At 47.7% G+C, this 17,860-nt stretch overlaps 1 protein-coding gene across 3 annotated transcripts in view; it reads right to left on the reverse strand.

Moving 5' to 3' along the window:
• CWH43 (cell wall biogenesis 43 C-terminal homolog) overlaps nt 1-17,860 on the reverse strand; it is a 53,780-nt gene that overhangs the window by 24,399 nt on the left and 11,521 nt on the right. The window lies entirely within an intron of this gene.

Genomic DNA, 17,860 nt, shown 5'->3' on the forward strand with positions numbered 1-17,860 from the left:
CTTACACATTACCTCCTCTATTGCCCCATCTACTCGGGCTTTAGAGACGTATTGCTGCAAATTATACCCAACTCTATAACCAATCCTGAAGATAGAGTAAAATTTTTGTTAGTTGATGCAAACCCACGTATTACCCATGTGGTAGCGGTTTTTGTGATGAAGGCCATGAAAGCCAGGGAAAGATTTATGGATGACAATGTAAAGACCCCTTCATCGTCTGTTTAACTCGTTGCTTGTTTTCCCTCTCTTTCTATTTTGTGGGATGAAGGTTTTGTTGGCGTAGTATGTAATGAATTTTAATATTTTTTAACTATTGTTGTGTTGATGTTTGTGTACAGGCATGGTCCTCACAATAAACGGATTTGATTTGATTTGAAATAAGGGTGAGTGGGCACATGAATGACAGCAGCAGTCTGCTGATAGACAACCCTTGGCTATTTCAAAAGGATCATGGTAGACATTCATTGCGGGGAAAAGATTCACAATCATGATATCACCCTCCTAAACTATGTTCTTCAGCTCATATCTACCACCTTCCCAGTTGGGGCCTAGTAGCATTTCCTACATTAAATGCAGCCATGAGCTATTGTGCTTTGCTGATACTGAGTTGTCGACTCATTGCTCAAAAGAGGGTGAATATTCATTTTTAAAACTGAAGCTCTGAACTTAAGAAGTAATTTTAAAATCTGTCTGGGTGTCTCTGAAATCTTACACACAGGTGTAACTTGAGCAGCTGTCCCGCAAGGGTCCTTGAAGGAGATGATCGTGACATGAGGCCAAAGCAGGCAGTCTCCATTGGCTTCAGAAGCTGCATTGTCCTGGCACCTGACTCAGAAAAAGACACTAAGCCTGGCAGAAAGTTTTGGTAGTCCAAGTGCTTAACTACTTCACGGAAGAGAGGGAATGAAAGACTTCTTTGACTCCCCATCTTCTGCTGGACATGTAAGGAGCTGACATTCATTGGCATTCAAGGATCATGGCATCCATTGACAGACATTTTAAACCATGCCCACCCAAGATTGAGGAAAAAAGAGCCTTCACTCAATAGATCATGTCCCTGTATTGGAACCCAAAATCATTAGAACACATTCTCCATAAGAAATGTGATTATATGTCATAGAATCCTGGAATTGTAGAGTTGGAAAAGGACCCCAAGGATCATCTATTTTAACCCTCTGTAATGCAGGGGTCGAACCAGCCACCAAGGCATTATATCAGCACCATGCTCTAACCAACTGAGCTATCCAAAACCTGCGTTTGAAGCTTTAGGCTAAAATCCTAATCCCATTTACCTGAATTCAATAGGATTTACTCCTCAGAGCATCTAAGGTAACAAGCATTCAACACAAATGCACTGTATAATGGGAAAATTCTTTGCAAAAATGTCTGTACAGTGGTACCTTGGTTCTCGAACTTAATCCATTCTGGGAGTCCATTCAACTCCCAAAACTGTTTGAAAACCAAGGCGCTGCTTCCGATTGGCTGCAGGAGCTTCCTGCAGTCAAGCGGAAACCACGTCAGACGTTTGGCTTCCAAAAAACGTTTGCAAACCGGAACCCTTACTTACAGGTTTGCAGCATTCAGGAGCCAATTTGTTCGGGAGCCAAGCCATTTGAGAACCAAGGTACCACTGTATTAGGAGAAATTTGCACAAGGATGCAGATGAATTTTCGTTAGGACTAAAAAAATCTCAAACAGACATGGAGAGCTGCGATTAATATTGGAAAAATAAGATACTGTGAAAAACTGAAATTAACAGATACACCTCTCCTGATCCCATTGAGTTCACTGGGACCTACACTCAGGTAATTGTATATAGGATTGCAGTATAATTCACCATTACAGTTCACAACACTCAATATGTAAAAAAAATCTTCGGTTGTGCCTAGGCAAACAAAGCCACCCCATACTGATAGGAAGACAATCTAACCTTGATCATTCTCAAGAGCAAATCATGCTATGAACTGAGAAATAAATGTATCCCTGGGAGTTACATGATAGGAACATAAAAAAATATAGTGCTACCACGTTTCCTGAGAAGTACAAGGGCAACATTATAGGTTTTGCTTTATTTTGTATGACAAGCACTGGAGATGTATGTTTGGTGTATGTGTGTGCTTTGTAATAGCTATTTCATTTGCATGTATTCAGGCAGACCATACTGGAAGCAAGCAGACCCTGAAAGCAGGTTGCACAATCACAAATCCTGCATTCGATCCCAAAGAACAATTGTGGCTCATGGATGCTTCTTGTTTAGTTAACTCAGCTGAAAATTCTCACCTGTTTGTCAGATGCTTAGAGAACACAGGGTGGTGATACACTCATCTTTTAAACCTAGGTGTTGCCAGGTAATATAGAAAATTAGGGCCCTTCCAGACTTTATTTCTGTAGGTGTATGCTGCAACATGTTGCCAAGGCAATAAAAGACCTCATATGGTCTCCAATAATATAATGAGAGCCTAGTGGAGGGAGAGTTATCCAGGAATATAAGCCCCAAAGTCAATTTATCCCTCACCCATATACACTTTTTGCTTTTAAAATTGTGCTCACTTATTATGTGATTGGGTCAGATCTGGGTTTAAACAGCTACATCTAAGGTCTCATCATGCTTAGCCTTTGCCCTGCTCTTTCCAGGCAGAGGTCTATATTTGAATGCTCCATATCTGAGTGGGTTTTGTCTTTTTTAGTTTCTTTGCCCTGAGCTTTCCCCATGAATACCTGCTCTTTAAAGCTGAATCAGAGCAAATGTCAAATCCAACGTTTTCCGCATGTGCTCCGATTGAGCTTTAAAGAGTGGGGTTTCATGGGGCAAGTTCTGAAGCAAAAAAGGGGGGGTACGCTGTGGGTTAAACCACAGAGCCTAGGGCTTGCCGATCAGAAGGTCGGTGGTTCGAATCCCTGTGACGGGGTGAGCTCCTGTTGCTCGGTCACTGCTCCTGCCAACCTAGCAGTTCGAAAGCACGTCAAAGTGCAAGTAGATAAATAGGTACTGCTCCGGTGGGAAGGTAAACGGCGTTTCCATGCGCTGCTCTGGTTCGCCAGAAGCAGCTTAGTCATGCTGGCCACATGACCCGGAAGCTGTATGCCGGCTCCCTTGGCCAATAAAGCGAGATGAGCACCGCAACCCCAGAGTCAGCCAGGACTGGACCTAATGGTCAGGGGTCCCTTTACCTTTACCTTACTCTGAAACACAGAGCTTTAAATACAATGCTTAGAAAGACCTTCACCCCCTGCAACAAATGTGGATAAGCCCTGAGCCATTATGTGTAGTTGTGAGCCTGACTTTGTCTCCAAATTTACACAGCTATTCTTTTATAACCTTCACCCCCTGCAACACACAAACACTAATTAGAGATCCCAGTCTTCCAGGTAAATTTTCGATTACACAAAACAAGAAATCATTCATCCAGCAGCAGCCATACTACTACTTTTTTGGAGAGCCAATTCTCCAATTCTTATTCATTAGCAATTTAGATTGAAAATATTAATCGAAGCAGATGTGTTTTTCCCCTAACCTGGAACGTAGGATATTTGCTCTAGAAATAGTCCCTTTAAAAACAAAAACAAAAAACAGCAGAGCAATTTGTCAACATAGCAACACTTTTAAACTCTGTAATCAATGGCGAGGAGTGTCAAATCGAACTAAGAGATGCTTTTAAAATAACAGTGAATTAAAAAGCCGATTACAATTATTATCTCGGAGCTTTTAAGTATTCTGCATAAGCTGGAAATATTACGTACCCAGGAATGTTTCCACCAGGATTTCTTTCCAAAGAAAAGCCATTCCTTCACTATATATTTCTCTTCCTTTGCTGTCTACAACTTGTTATACCAATCCCAGGCAACTGAGAAAAGACTTTCCTCAAGATGGATTTAAGTTTTTATGGAGGCTAATGTCAGAGCTAGAGTGTTAGACCTGCCCTGGCCAATCCACACCTGCTGTAAAACTGCTTCTTGTGGGACGGACCCAAAATCACCTGAGCCCAACAGCAACATCTAGTGTCAAAGAAAGGAGATGCTTCTGACGATTCCCTGTGAATGCCAGGCAGCGGCCACATTTGGCACACTTTAGATGCTTCTGAATTATGGTGCTGGAGGAGACTCTTGAGAGTCCCATGGACTGCAAGAAGATCAAACCGATCCATTCTTAAGGAAATCAGCCCTGAGTGCTCACTGGAAGGACAGATCCTGAAGCTGAAGCTCCAATACTTTGGCCACCTCCTGAGAAGAGAAGACTCCCTGGAAAAGACCCTGATGTTGGGAAAGATGGAGGGCACAAGGAGAAGGGGACGACAGAGGACGAGATGGTTGGACAGTGTTCTCGGAGCTACCAGCATGAGTTTGACCAAACTGCGGGAGGCAGTGGAAGACAGAAGTGCCTGGCGTGCTCTGGTCCATGGGGTCACGAAGAGTCGGACACGACTAAACGACTAAACAACAACAAGAACTCGGAACATGAATGGAGCTACACACCTTCTGCGTTTTTTACTGCCGATTCCTTTGAGACGAACTGCCAATTTACTTTATTTTCATGCAGGCCTCACCCATGTATAAACTCAGTCATGTTGTTTTATTACATTGCAGGGGTGAGAGTTTGGTTTTTTTTTTTGTTTCTCAGCTTGTCAGGCAATGGAATTTTCCCTCTCTCTTTTCCTACAACAAGCCGATTTGGCATTGTTTCTATGAGAAACGGAAAGCTCAGTGTCTCCCAGTGTCCTTATTTTCCAGGGACAGTCCTGGATTTACAGAAGCCGTCTCAGTTTCTGATTTGATCCTGGAATGTCCTGCTTTTCCTTAGGACGTCCCTGTTTTTTCATTGGAGAAATGTTGGGGGTGGGTGGGTGGCTGGGTATGGAGTTCTGTGACTCCCCAGCCAAGGAGATAAGTAACTGTACAGCCTTTAGAAGGCATCTGAAAGAGCTTCACTGGGCTTTTGGCTGTTTACTTGTGACCCCGGTTTGAGTGTCTATTACTCATTTGGGGGAGGGGGCACAAAGCCTGGGGTTTGCTGCACAAAAACTAGCACAAAACTTTGATATCAGTTTGGAGTCAGTTGGACAAGGCTGGATTTCTTGCATCAACTTGTGACCCTGACTTGTTCTGCCGATTACCTGGTTTGGGGGAGAGTGGCACAAAATGCAGGGTTCGCATTGCAAAATGGCACAAAACTTTGGCACCAGTTTGGGGGGGGGGACCCCAAATTTCAGGGTCAAAGGTTACTGAAGCAGCCCTGTATAGGGAAGTGTTTGGGGTTTTTTTTAAAACATATTTTTATTTTTATAAATTATTGGTTTACAAAAGTATGAGCAGTCTCTCTCTTTTTTCTATTCGAAGTAACATTTTTACAGATCAGTTTCATTTGCTGAGACATTAGTGTTACATTAGGAAGAAATGGGGGAAAGAGGTGGAGGGGGGAAAGGCGAATGGGGGTGGGGTCGGGTGGCGATGTTTCTATTTTACTTAATATATGTGTGGGGTTTTGTGTCAGTGTCGCTTGTGCAGGTTCTCTGTATAGGGCAGTTTTTTATGTTTAATGTTTTATTGTGTTTTTATATATGTTGGAAGCCACCCAGAGTGGCTGGGGCAACCCAGTCAGATGGGTGTTGTTATGTACTGAGTTGAATAGGATCCAAACTGTAGCAGTCTGATTGGTCCTAGAACAATAGGATCCAAAAGGCAGCAGTCTGATTGGTCCTAGAACAATAGGATTCAGAATGCAGCAGTCTGATTGGTCCTAGAACAATGCAGCAGTATGATTGGTTGGCAGGAACCACCCAATCCTGCCCAGATAGAAGTGAATCCACAACCTGATTGGCTTACAGTAGAATTCCAGAATTAGCCAATCATGTGCAGCCCATTGTGTAAATAATGTATATAAAGCAGATACTGTGAGGGGGACATTTATTCATTCCTCCTCACCACTATGAGCTGAATAAAGAGCATGAAATCACTTTGCGACTCTGAGTATATTTCACTGGCGACGAGGATGGGATCCCGCTGAGCTGACTGCCACACACAGCACCGCAGCACCGCCAACTGCCGCACCGCTGCCTCGCACCGTGTATCCAGGCTTCAGCTCCGGGGCACAAGGAACTCAGAATGGCAGCCAACAGCAGCTTCTCGCCATTCAACCCAGCATCTGGAGACTGGGAAGCGTACGCCTCCCGTTTCACCTTCCTCCTAGAAGCCAAAGGGGTCACCGACGAAGAAGACGCCAAGAAGAGGGCGATATTCTTCAGCGTCTGCGGAGAGGAGACGTTTGAAATCGCCCGGGCTCTCCTTGCGCCTGAAGACGTCGCTACTGTTCCATACAAAACAATAATGGAACAGCTGAAGGGGCACTTTTCGCCACAGCCCTCAGTGGTGGCTCGTCGAAATGCCTTCTACGCAAAGCGGCAAGCCCCTGGGGAAACCATAACTGGGTTTGTGACCTCTCTCCGCCAAGCCGCCCGGTTCTGCAACTTCTCAGAGCTGGAGAACATGCTTCGTGACCGCCTCGTCGGTGGCCTGAAGGATGAGAAGCTGCAACGACGCCTCTACGCTAAGAAGGACCTAACGTTCCAGGTCGCTCTGGAGGAGGCCCTGGCAACAGAAGCTGCCGAGAGGTCGACCCAAGAGGCACGGCCGAGCCTGCCATCCCAACCGAGGGTCCACCATGAAGACCTCACCGACGACTCAGGATCCGACAGGGAGGAGGTGCACCGAGTACAGCAGCGCACTCAAGCAGCGCACAGACCACAGCTGCCTCGACGAGAAGGAGGGAACTGCGCAAGCTGCGGGGAGAGTCACGAGAGGAGGACCTGCCGTTTCCGCAACGCAGAGTGCAGGCAGTGCAGAAAATCGGGACACATCGCCCGGGTGTGTCGGGCTCGGCCCACCCGACACCAGGCATCAGATGACCAATCCAAGAGCCCCAGGTCCCGGGGCCCAACGCACCAAGGCAACTCGACGGAGCTCACGGACTTCCAGGTATACCAGTTGCCCCACCCCAACGTAGAGAAAATTTATGTAGAGGTACAGATAGAGGGGGCCCCATGCCGCATGGAGCTTGACACGGGTTCAACTCTATCCATAATCTCGGCAAGGACCTTAAGGAAACTGTGTCCCACTGGGGGTCCCAAACTCAGGCCGGCCCCATTCACCCTCCGGGACTTCCAGAAACGTAAGGTCCCCACAATGGGGGTGGGGACCTTCAGGGTGCAATACCGAGGGCGGACGCGGCAACTGGACTTGCTTGTGGTCAAGGGCCCCTACATTAGCTTACTGGGATTGGCATGGTTTGGACCACTGGGGCTAGCTGTCACCGGGGTGAACCACACTAGCTTACAAGTGGACGTGGACGCCATATGCAAGGAATTTCCAGGGGTTTTCGATGGGAAATTGGGACAGTATACGGGCCCCCCCATTGCGCTACAGCTTGACCCCGCAGTACGACCGGTCAGGCTCAAGGCCCGCCGGGTCCCGTTCGCCTTGAAACCCCGTATAGACGAGGAATTGGACCGACTCGTAGAGCAAGGAGTGCTGGAGCCGGTGCCTAATGCTCCCTGGGAAACCCCAATCGTCACACCCGTCAAGCCTAATGGTTCGGTCCGCATCTGCGCAGACTACAAATGTACCATAAACAAGGCCCTCACGGCCCACGCATACCCAGTGCCAGTGGTCAGCCATGTCCTTGCCACCCTGGCTGGGTCGAAAATTTTTGGCAAGCTGGACTTGGCCCAAGCATATCAACAGCTGCCAGTAGATGAGGCCACAGCAGAGGCACAGACGATTGTGACGCACAGAGGAGCGTTCAGGGTAAAGCGGCTGCAATTCGGTGTCAGCGTGGCACCAGGCATATTCCAGAATATAATGGACTCTCTCCTTAAAGGGATTCCTGGCGTCACCCCCTTCTTCGATGATGTGTTGATTGCCGGCCCCACACCAGAGGAGTTTGAGGACCGCCTCCGCACCGTTCTGCACCGTTTCCAGACGGCGGGTCTCAAGGTGAAGCGGGAAAAATGTCTACTAGGAGTGCCTCAGGTGGACTTTCTGGGATTTATGGTGGACGCAGAAGGGGTCCACCCGACTGGGGACAAGGTACGGGCCATTTGTGATGCCCCAGCGCCCAAGAGCAAGACTGAACTTCAGGCCTTCTTGGGACTATTGAACTTTTACCATTCCTTCCTTCCCCACAAGGCGGCGGTAGCGGAGCCCCTACACAGACTCCTGGACAAGCGGGCCCCTTGGGTGTGGGGCCAGCGCCAGGAGGCCGCATTCCAGGCAGTCAAGGACTTGCTTGTCTCAAACTCGGTCTTGGCACACTTCGACGAGAGGCTGCCGGTGGTGCTAGCATGTGACGCCTCACCCTATGGCATTGGAGCTGTCCTGGGGCACCAACTCCCGGATGGAAGAGAGGTACCAGTGGCGTACTTTTCCCAGACACTCAACACAACCGAGCGGAACTACTCGCAAATCGACAAGGAGGGTCTGGCAATCGTAAAGGGAGTAAAAAAATTCCATGATTTCTTGTACGGGCGGCCCTTCACCGTGGTGACTGACCACAAGCCGTTGCTTGGCTTGTTTGCCCCCGAAAAGCAGACCCCCCAAGTGCTGTCTCCTCGCGTCCTCAGGTGGTCAATTTTCCTTGCCAGCTACCAGTATGCACTGATTCACCGACCTGGGAAGGCGATGGGCCATGCGGACGCCCTCAGCAGGCTACCACTACCGGAAACAGGCCCTGACCCAGCACCTGCACAAGAGGTTATGAGCCTGGAGCTGCTTCCCGACCGCCCCATTCAGGCACAAGAAGTTGCACACCATTCCAAGAAAGATAGGGTCATCTCCCGGGTCCTGGACTGGGTGTGGAGGGGATGGCCCAGCAGCAGCCCCGGGCCAGAATTTGCCGGCTACACAACCCGCAAACATGAACTGTCGGCCCACAAGGGGTGCCTGTTATGGGGAAGCAGAGTCGTTGTTCCCCAGCCCCTCTGCAAAAGGGTCCTCACAGCCCTACACGAGACACATCCAGGGGTAGTAAGAATGAAGGCCCTTGCCAGGAGTTATGTGTGGTGGCCGGGGATCGATGGAGAGATAGAGGCCTGGGTCAAACACTGCCAGGCCTGCCAAGAATCCCGCCCAGATCCCCCAAGGGCCCCAGTCCAGTCCTGGGAGTCCGCCCGAGCACCATGGTCACGCCTGCATGTGGATTTCGCTGGCCCCTTTCAGGGGAAAACATTCTTCATAGTGGTGGACTCCTACACCAAATGGCTGGAAGTCGCACTGGTACCGTCCACTTCCACGTCCGCAGCCATCCGGGTACTACGCAGGCTGTTTGCAACCCACGGGCTCCCTGACACTCTCGTCTCAGACAACGGGACTGCATTTACGTCAGGAGAATTCCAAACCTTCACAGCGCAGAACGCCATCCGCCACATCCGTTCGGCGCCGTTCCACCCTGCCACCAATGGCCAAGCAGAACGCATGGTGCGGACCACCAAGGACACCCTTCGCCGCATGACGCAAGGGGACTGGGAGTACCGCCTTGCCACATTCCTTCTAGCACAGCACAGCACCCCCAGCTCAACGACTGGCCGGAGCCCCGCTGAACTACTAATGGGTCGGCGCCTTGCAATCAGATTGGACCGCCTTCACCCCGATAGAGCTCAGGATGAGGTAGTGGTGGGGGAAGGCAGGAACCCCCGGACCTTCGAGGCCCAGGACCCAGTGTACGCAAAGAATTTTGGGGCAGGCCCAGCATGGGTACCCGCCACAATCACCAGGGTCACTGGCCCCGTGTCGTACGAGGTGCTAACGGATGGGGGGCAATGCTGGCGCCGCCACTGCGACCAGATACGGCGACGATTCCCGGGAGAAAACCAGGAGGAGGACAGGTCAGAGGAGTCCCAAGGGAACAGCGGGGCAGTGAGGCCCATAGAGCAGGAGGGGCCAGCAGGAGAGGCAGAATCAGTAAATACAGAGAGGACCCGTGAGGCCGAAAGGACACCGGAACCAGAACCACGACTGAGCGAGCCGGTTGCACCAGACCAAACAGCCGCATCACAGCCAGCATCCTTGGAACACGAGCCAGAACCCGGAGCCCGGACCAGGGAACACCCCAGGCCACAACGCACACGTAGGCCGCCGGCATACCTTGAGGACTATGAATGCGACCTCCCGGGCAGGACTGGAACTTAGAGGGGAGGGGTGTTATGTACTGAGTTGAATAGGATCCAAACTGTAGCAGTCTGATTGGTCCTAGAACAATAGGATCCAAAAGGCAGCAGTCTGATTGGTCCTAGAACAATAGGATTCAGAATGCAGCAGTCTGATTGGTCCTAGAACAATGCAGCAGTATGATTGGTTGGCAGGAACCACCCAATCCTGCTCCAGATAGAAGTGAATCCACAACCTGATTGGCTTACAGTAGAATTCCAGAATTAGCCAATCATGTGCAGCCCATTGTGTAAATAATGTATATAAAGCAGATACTGTGAGGGGACATTTATTCATTCCTCCTCACCACTATGAGCTGAATAAAGAGCATGAAATCACTTTGCGACTCTGAGTATATTTCAGGTGTGGTATAAATTATTAATATTAATAATAAATTTTATTTATACCCCGCCCTCCCCAGCCAAGGCCGGGCTCAGGGTGGCTAACAACTAATAATAAAAACAAGTTGATTGAAATACAACTTTAAAAACAAGATTAAAATACAACATTAAAACATTAAAACATTAAAATGCAGCCTCATCACAGGAGGAGAAAGGAAAAAAGAAAGAGGGGGAGGGAATCAAATTGACTCCAAGCCAAAGGCCAGGCAGAACAACTCTGTCTTACACCCTGATCCAGGGTGAGGGGGGCACACAAAATAAAGCTCAGATATTTGTTCTTCCATTACAGTGGTGCCTCGCAAGACGAAATTAATTCGTTCCGCAAGTCTCTTCGTCTTGCGAGTTTTTCGTCTTGCGATGCACGGTTTCCCATAGGAATGCATTGAAAATCAATTAATGCGTTCCTAGGGAAACCGCCTTCAGACCAGGTCCGGGGACAGTCTGTCCCCGGATCTCTTCTGAAGGCTGGGGGGGGGGGGCAAGGGCTTTTCTTCCCACCCCCAGCATTTTAAAAAACCCCGGGACAGCGGAGGACTTCTCCGCTGTCCGGGCGATCTTAAAATGCTGGCGGGCGGCATTTTAAAATCGCCCCGGGACAGCGGAGGACTTCTCCGCTGTCCGGGGCGATTTAAAAGCCCCTGGGAAGGCAGGCAGGGGGGACAAAGACTTTTGCCCCCCGCCAGCCTTCAGAAGAGGTCCTGGACCTCTTCTGAAGGCGGGCGGGGGCCAAAGTCTTTGCTCCCCCCCTGCCTTCAAAAGCCCTCCGGGACAGGCAGGCAGGGGGGAGCAAAGACTTTCGCCCCCCGCCCGCCTTCAGAAGGTGTTCCCTCCCCCCCGCCCGGCTTCGGAGCACCGTTCCGAAGCCGGGCGGCGGCGGGAGGTCTTCCCTCCCCACCGCCCGGCTTCGGAGCACCGTTCCGAAGCCGGGCGGCGGCGGCAGGTGTTCCCTCCCCCCCCGCCCAGCTTCGGAGCACCGTTCCGAAGCCGGGCGGCGGCGGGAGGTCTTCCCTCCCCCCCGCCCGGCTTTGGAGCACCGTTCCGAAGCCGGGCGGCGGCGGGAGGTCTTCCCTCCCCCCCGCCCGGCTTCGGAGCACCGTTCCGAAGCCGGGTGGCGGCGGCAGGTCTTCCCTCCCCCCCGCCCGGCTTCGGAGGAGCCTTCCGAAGCCCGGCGGCGGCGGGAGGAGGTGTCCCCGCCCCGCCGCCAGGCTTCGGAGGAGGTCCGAGGACAGTGGGGAAGACGCGCTGCGCTTCCCCGCTGTCCCTGAGATTTCCCTATGGGCTGTCGTCTTGCGAAGCAAGCCCATAGGGAAATTCGTTTTGCGAAGCGCCTCCAAAACGGAAAACCCTTTCGTCTAGCGGGTTTTCCGTCTTGCGAGGCATTCGTCTTGCGGGGTACCACTGTATTTGTCTCTGGAAACAAAAAGAATGAAAGAAAGGACACTAGATGTATTTGGAAAGCCGTTTATTTAGAAATATAAGCTGGTTTGTTTAAGCACAGCAGTTCATTGCTTTCTTGGGTGGCCTCAAGAAAACCTCACAGACTGCAGAAGTCCTGGAGGGTGGGGACAGAGGCAATGAGGACATACCCACCAATATTTATCTGATGAAAATAGGGACAGTCCATTGCATATGGATAATTTTACTACAGTCATACCTTGGGTTGAAGACGCTTCGAGTTGAGTGCGTTCGAGTTGCGCTCTGTGGCAACCCGGAAGTAACGGAGCACGTTACTTCTGGGTTTCGCCACTTGCGCATGCACAGACGCTCAAAATGATGTCACGTGCATGCGCAGAAGTGGCAAAAAGCGACGCGTGCGTGCGCAGATGTGCCATCGCTAGTTACGTTTACCTCTAGATGCGAATGGGACTCCAGAACAGATCCCATTCGTATCTAGAGGTACCACTGTATTTATTGTTAGGATTTTTATCTCACCAGCTGCTCAGCGAGTAGCACAATGGTTGTTTATATCATGTGAGTGTCTGAGAGCGTGAGACAGGAAGTCTCATTCTTGTTGGAGTACTGTACTGTGGAAAGTTACTTTCACTTCTGATGGAGTTGTTGTTCTGTACTACTGCTGAGAGAGAGCAGACATGCTGATGGAGTCTCTGTATATATGGACTGTGAATAAAGTAGTTTATAGCTACTGATTGTCTCTTTCTTCTGCAATGAGATGCCAGAAGACGAGCCTGCTCCTCTCAAGAGGGAGGGGTCGCTTATCACCGGTCTCTCTGGACTGAGGAAGATTTACAGACAGAGGGTGACCACCGGAGAGACGCCCCGGTGTCTTGGGAAGGTGGCGGCCTTCCCAGGCGTTTTTCAAAAAATTATACCCCACACATCTTACCGGATTGGCCTAGCCACTCTGGGCAGCTTCCAACATATACTTCATAGAAACATAATAAAACATTAAACATTTAAAAAAAACCTTCCCTATGCAGGATTGCCTTCAGATGGCTCGGAGGTCAGATAACTCCATACCCTCCAACATTTCTCCAGTAAAAACAGGGATGTCCCAAGGAAAAGCCAGACATTCTGGGATCAAATCAGAAACCGGGACAGCTTCTCTAAATCAGGAACATCCCTGGGAAATAGGGACACTTGGAGGGTCTGTGAGGAGGATAGTTACCATCTAACAGTGTCACCCAGACACCTCCACTGGCTTCAGCATAAAACATCAGGACGGCACCAGGTTGGAAAAGGCTGCCCTGTCCAGGGTGAAATACAACACGTCTTGCACCCAGAAAAATGTGCCTAGGATTGCTAACTACAAGTTCATTTAATTACCTTGTTTGCTTACTAAAGTATTGTCATAAATTTTAGGGGCCAGAGTCTCTGGGTGCAAATCACCCATCAATCCTGGATTTAGTAAAAGTTTTATTAAACTGTACCAAACATGGAAATCCATGGTCTCGGCTTAGGCTAACAAGCCAAGCCAGCCGGGCAGATTGTGGGCTGTGTGCAAAAGACCACTTTAAAACATTGCAAGGTCACTTTTTCTCGTTGTGTTTCAAAACAGGTTTGCAGTCCACTGTACACATCCACACAGTTTGCTGTGTACTGAAGTTGTCCAGCCTGTCTTTGCCCCTGGAAATAAACTTCACATCCTTTGTATATGCACACAGGTGTTTATTTAGTGTTTCGGCTATACACACTTTGGATTTACTGCACGTAGAGTAAGCTCATGAAGTTATGAAGTCTGTTTGAAGCGGGCCTGGGGAAAAGCACATTAAAAAGCAGTATTTCAGGAGAAACTGCAAGATGCCTGTGCACCGAGTGCAATGCTGCGTGTACATGGATTGAAAATACAGGGGTGGGAGCACACTGGAAGCAGGGTAAAGGGTAATGTGTACACAGACTCAGTATCAATGTGAATGCATGAAATATGTAAAAGTCATTGTTTTGGCAGATAATAGAATAGAATAATATCTTTATTGTCATTGCCCCCTTCGGGGACAACGAAATTAATACCTATCTGAGCAAGGGAAAAAATGCTTGTTGTAGCATGTTTGAGTAAAGCTGGCAATACATGCTACGTTCCCTCGGGATCAGATTTTATAAGTTGATTTATAACCAAATTAAGTCACGTGGCAGTCACAAATGAGGAAAACACAGTGGCAAGCTTTGAGGCGCACCCTGTATCTATCTAGCTGTTCAGGCTGTTATAACAGGCACATTCAGAGCTGATTGCAGTGTTTGACATAGTCTGCTTCTAGTAGCCTTCGAGTACTTATAGCTTGTAAATGTAGCTAAAACAGAAATTAAAGCTTTTTGTAAGATAAAGGAAGTCAAAGTCCACTCTCAATGTCAATAGGTTTGCATTACTTCCTCATTTCTGGCCCATCACTTATTGCCAGAAGAATTAAGTAATTAGCAAAATGTACTGTGGGGACATTCGCCCTTGCCCTAGTCTGCAATCATGTTGCCCCAGAAGCCAGGAGGTTTTGTGTCTGTCTTTTTTTTTTTTTTTGCAGTTTTACCACTTACCTGCTTACTCCTTATTTTTTTTCCCTTTTACCCTGCAGTGACATTGACACTTCACATAATAACCCCTTAAATATGCCACGTCATAACAATCTAAGGATTGCTTCGTGATTTTAAGAGGGTACAGCTCACTCAGCAACAAACCTACGTAAACACATTACTGTTATTCAGGAGACAAGGAATTAAAATGGGTTTTCGTTTTAACAAATGTACTGTCATGAAAATACATATTGTCTGCGCAGCTATGATGAGTTTCTATATAGGACCTGCCTTCCCAAACTGTGTTCAGATTTCTTACAAATCATGTAAGACACCCAGTCCATCCAAGGGCCTGTGCAAACATTCCAGACTCTCCAAGTGTCCCTATTTTCGGGTGGACAGTCTCAGATTTACAGATGCCATCCCAGTTTCTGATCTGATCCCAGAATGTCCCACTATTCATCAGAGAAATGTTGGATGGTGTATGTGACCCCTGAACCAACGAGATAAGTAACTAAACAACCTTTAGAAGACATCTGAAGGTAGCTCTGTATAGGGAAGTGTGGGTCATTAGGAGGAAAAATAAAGTGGTGGCCAGTCATTAATCCCATACCCCTCAATTGTCCTGGTAAAACCTGGACATGCTGTTTTTTCAGACGAGAGCAAAGTGCTCATTTTGGGAGCTGAGAATTTGCCCTGAAAAAAGCACTTTTTCAAGGCTGCGATCTCATGCTGCGCCCTCAACACAGGGAGTTAGCCTGGCCTATACTTTAACACTTGCTGGATCCAGGGGTTAGGATTATCTTACATACAGACTACTTCCTCCTCCCCCTTAAAAAAACCCCACCACATAACACTACTATAGTTGCCAAATGTCACTTGAAAATATGCAATTTACACACTGTTTCAGCAGGGCGAAATGTGAACTGAGACACCACCTTTTACTCCAGCCTTTTCAACCAACTAATGGCAGGAAGTTCATGTTGGCAATTCTGATGCATTTTTATCTATTAAAAAAATGTGGTATCTCTGTTTTATTTTGTTGTTGCTGCTGCTATGTGCTGTTTTTGCTGCTGTTTTATTGAGAGGACTACTTGTCATTTTCTTGTATGCTTTTAAATTAAGCTGCCTTGGGTTTGTTTTTTTCTCCATTCTAAGGTGGGATAAAAATGGGGTGATAAATACATACAGTGGTGCCTCGGGTTACATACGCTTCAGTTCAGGTTACAGACTCCGCTAACCTAGAAATATTACCTTGGGTTAAGAACTTTGCTTCAGGATGAGAACAGAAATCGTGCTCTGGCAGCGGGAGGCCCCATTAGCTAAAGTGGTGCTTCAGGTTAATAACAGTTTCAGGTTATGAACGGACCTCCGGAACGAATTAAGTACTTAACCCGGGGTACCACTGTATGTATGCATTATATTCATTGGCAGCCAGGAGGTGGCAGTAAAGCATAATAGGAATTGCATTTTCTGAACTGAAAACCAGTTGAACCTCCCTCGGTGCTAGTGATAAATCAAATATGAGGAGTGGCATGTGCTTTGCTCAGTGGTGAAGAAAAGAGCTCTGCCTGTTATTCCCAGCATCACGATGCTATTGCTAAGAATTAGGCTTGCTAATTATAGTTTCCTATAGAGGTATTTATGCCTGGTGTGCATGTCATGAGAAGAAAAATGTCGCACAGGGAGAGAAGAAAAAAAGTGAAGGGGAAAACAATCGCAGGCCAAAAATATAGGACTATGTAATTCAAGGATGGCAAACGTGTGGTCTTCCAGACTTTGTTTGACTCCAAGCCCCATCAGCCCCAGCTAGCACAGACAATGGTCAGGGATGATAGGATTTGTAGTTCAGGAATGTCCAGAGCCTACAGATTCTCCATCCCTGAGGTCCTCCAGATGTTTTGGCCTACAACTCCCATGATCCCTAGCTAACAGGACCAGTGGTCAGGGATGATGGGAATTGTAGTCCAAAACATCTGGAGGGCCAAAGGTTGGGGATGCCTGGTTTGGGCTGTAAAAGAGTAGGCTGAGAGGAGATATGATAGGCATTGTCAAATATCTCAAGGGCTGTCACGTGTGCAAGAAGGAGCAAGCTTGTTTTCTCTTTTTTTTTTTTAATAAGATATTTATTGAGATTTTCCAAATGTTACAATATAAAAAGGAAAAAAAAGGAAAAAGAAGAAAAAGAAAAAATACAAAATACAAAATAAAAATGATTAAAAACCACTCAATTTTTCCATTACTTATTTTTCCTTAGCTTGTTTCCCGGACCTCCTCATACCTCCCTTTTTGGTATTCCAGTTCAATTTGTTGGTTCAGCAAATCCTTACCCTCTTTGTTTATCCTAATCTTTGGTCTTAAAATAGTAACGTTAGATTTTTACCTATTAACAACCCATTTTTCATATTCCCTTAAAGCATTACAGCTGGAAACCACTTAATTTCTATCCAACATCATTCTAACATTCATTAATTTTACAATATTTCTGTAGATAGTCTTTGAATTTCTTCCAATCTTCTTCCACCGACTCTTCTCCCTGGTCTCGGATTCTGCCAGTCATTTCTGCCAGTTCCATATAGTCCATCAGCTTCATCTGCCATTCTTCCAAGGTGGGTAGATCTTGTGTCTTCCAATACTTTGCAATGAGTATTCTTGCTGCTGTTGTGGCATACATAAAAAAAGTTCTGTCCTTCTTTGGCACCAATTGGCCGACTATGCCTAGGAGAAAGGCCTCTGGTTTCTTCAAAAAGGTATATTTAAATACCTTTTTCAATTCATTATATATCATCTCCCAGAAAGCCTTAATCCTTGGGCACGTCCACCAAAGGTAGAAGAATGTACCTTCAGTTTCTTTACATTTCCAGCATTTATTATCGGGCAAATGATAAATTTTTGCAAGCTTGACTGGGGTCATGTACCACCTGTATATCATTTTCATAATATTCTCTCTTAAGGCATTACATGCCGTAAACTTCATACCTGTGGTCCATAACCAAGCTTGTTTTCTCCTGCTCCCGAGGGTAGGACCCGTACCAATGGATTCAAGTTACAAGAAAGGAGATTCTGACTAAACACCAGGAAGAACTTTCCGACAGTAGGAGCCGTTAAGACAGTGGAATGGACTTCCTTGGAAGGTGGTAGACTCTCCTTCCTTGGATGTTTTCAAGCAGAGACTGGATGGCCATCTGTCATGGATGTTTTCATTGAGTTTTCTGCATTTCAGGGGGTTGGACTAGATGACCCTCAGAACCCCCCAACTCTACAATTCTATGATTCTACAAAATCAGCATTTAATAAGTTTGTGT

This window comes from Podarcis pityusensis, assembly GCF_964106645.2.
Source record: "Podarcis pityusensis genome assembly, chromosome: 9".
Lineage (NCBI taxonomy): Eukaryota > Metazoa > Chordata > Lepidosauria > Squamata > Lacertidae > Podarcis > Podarcis pityusensis.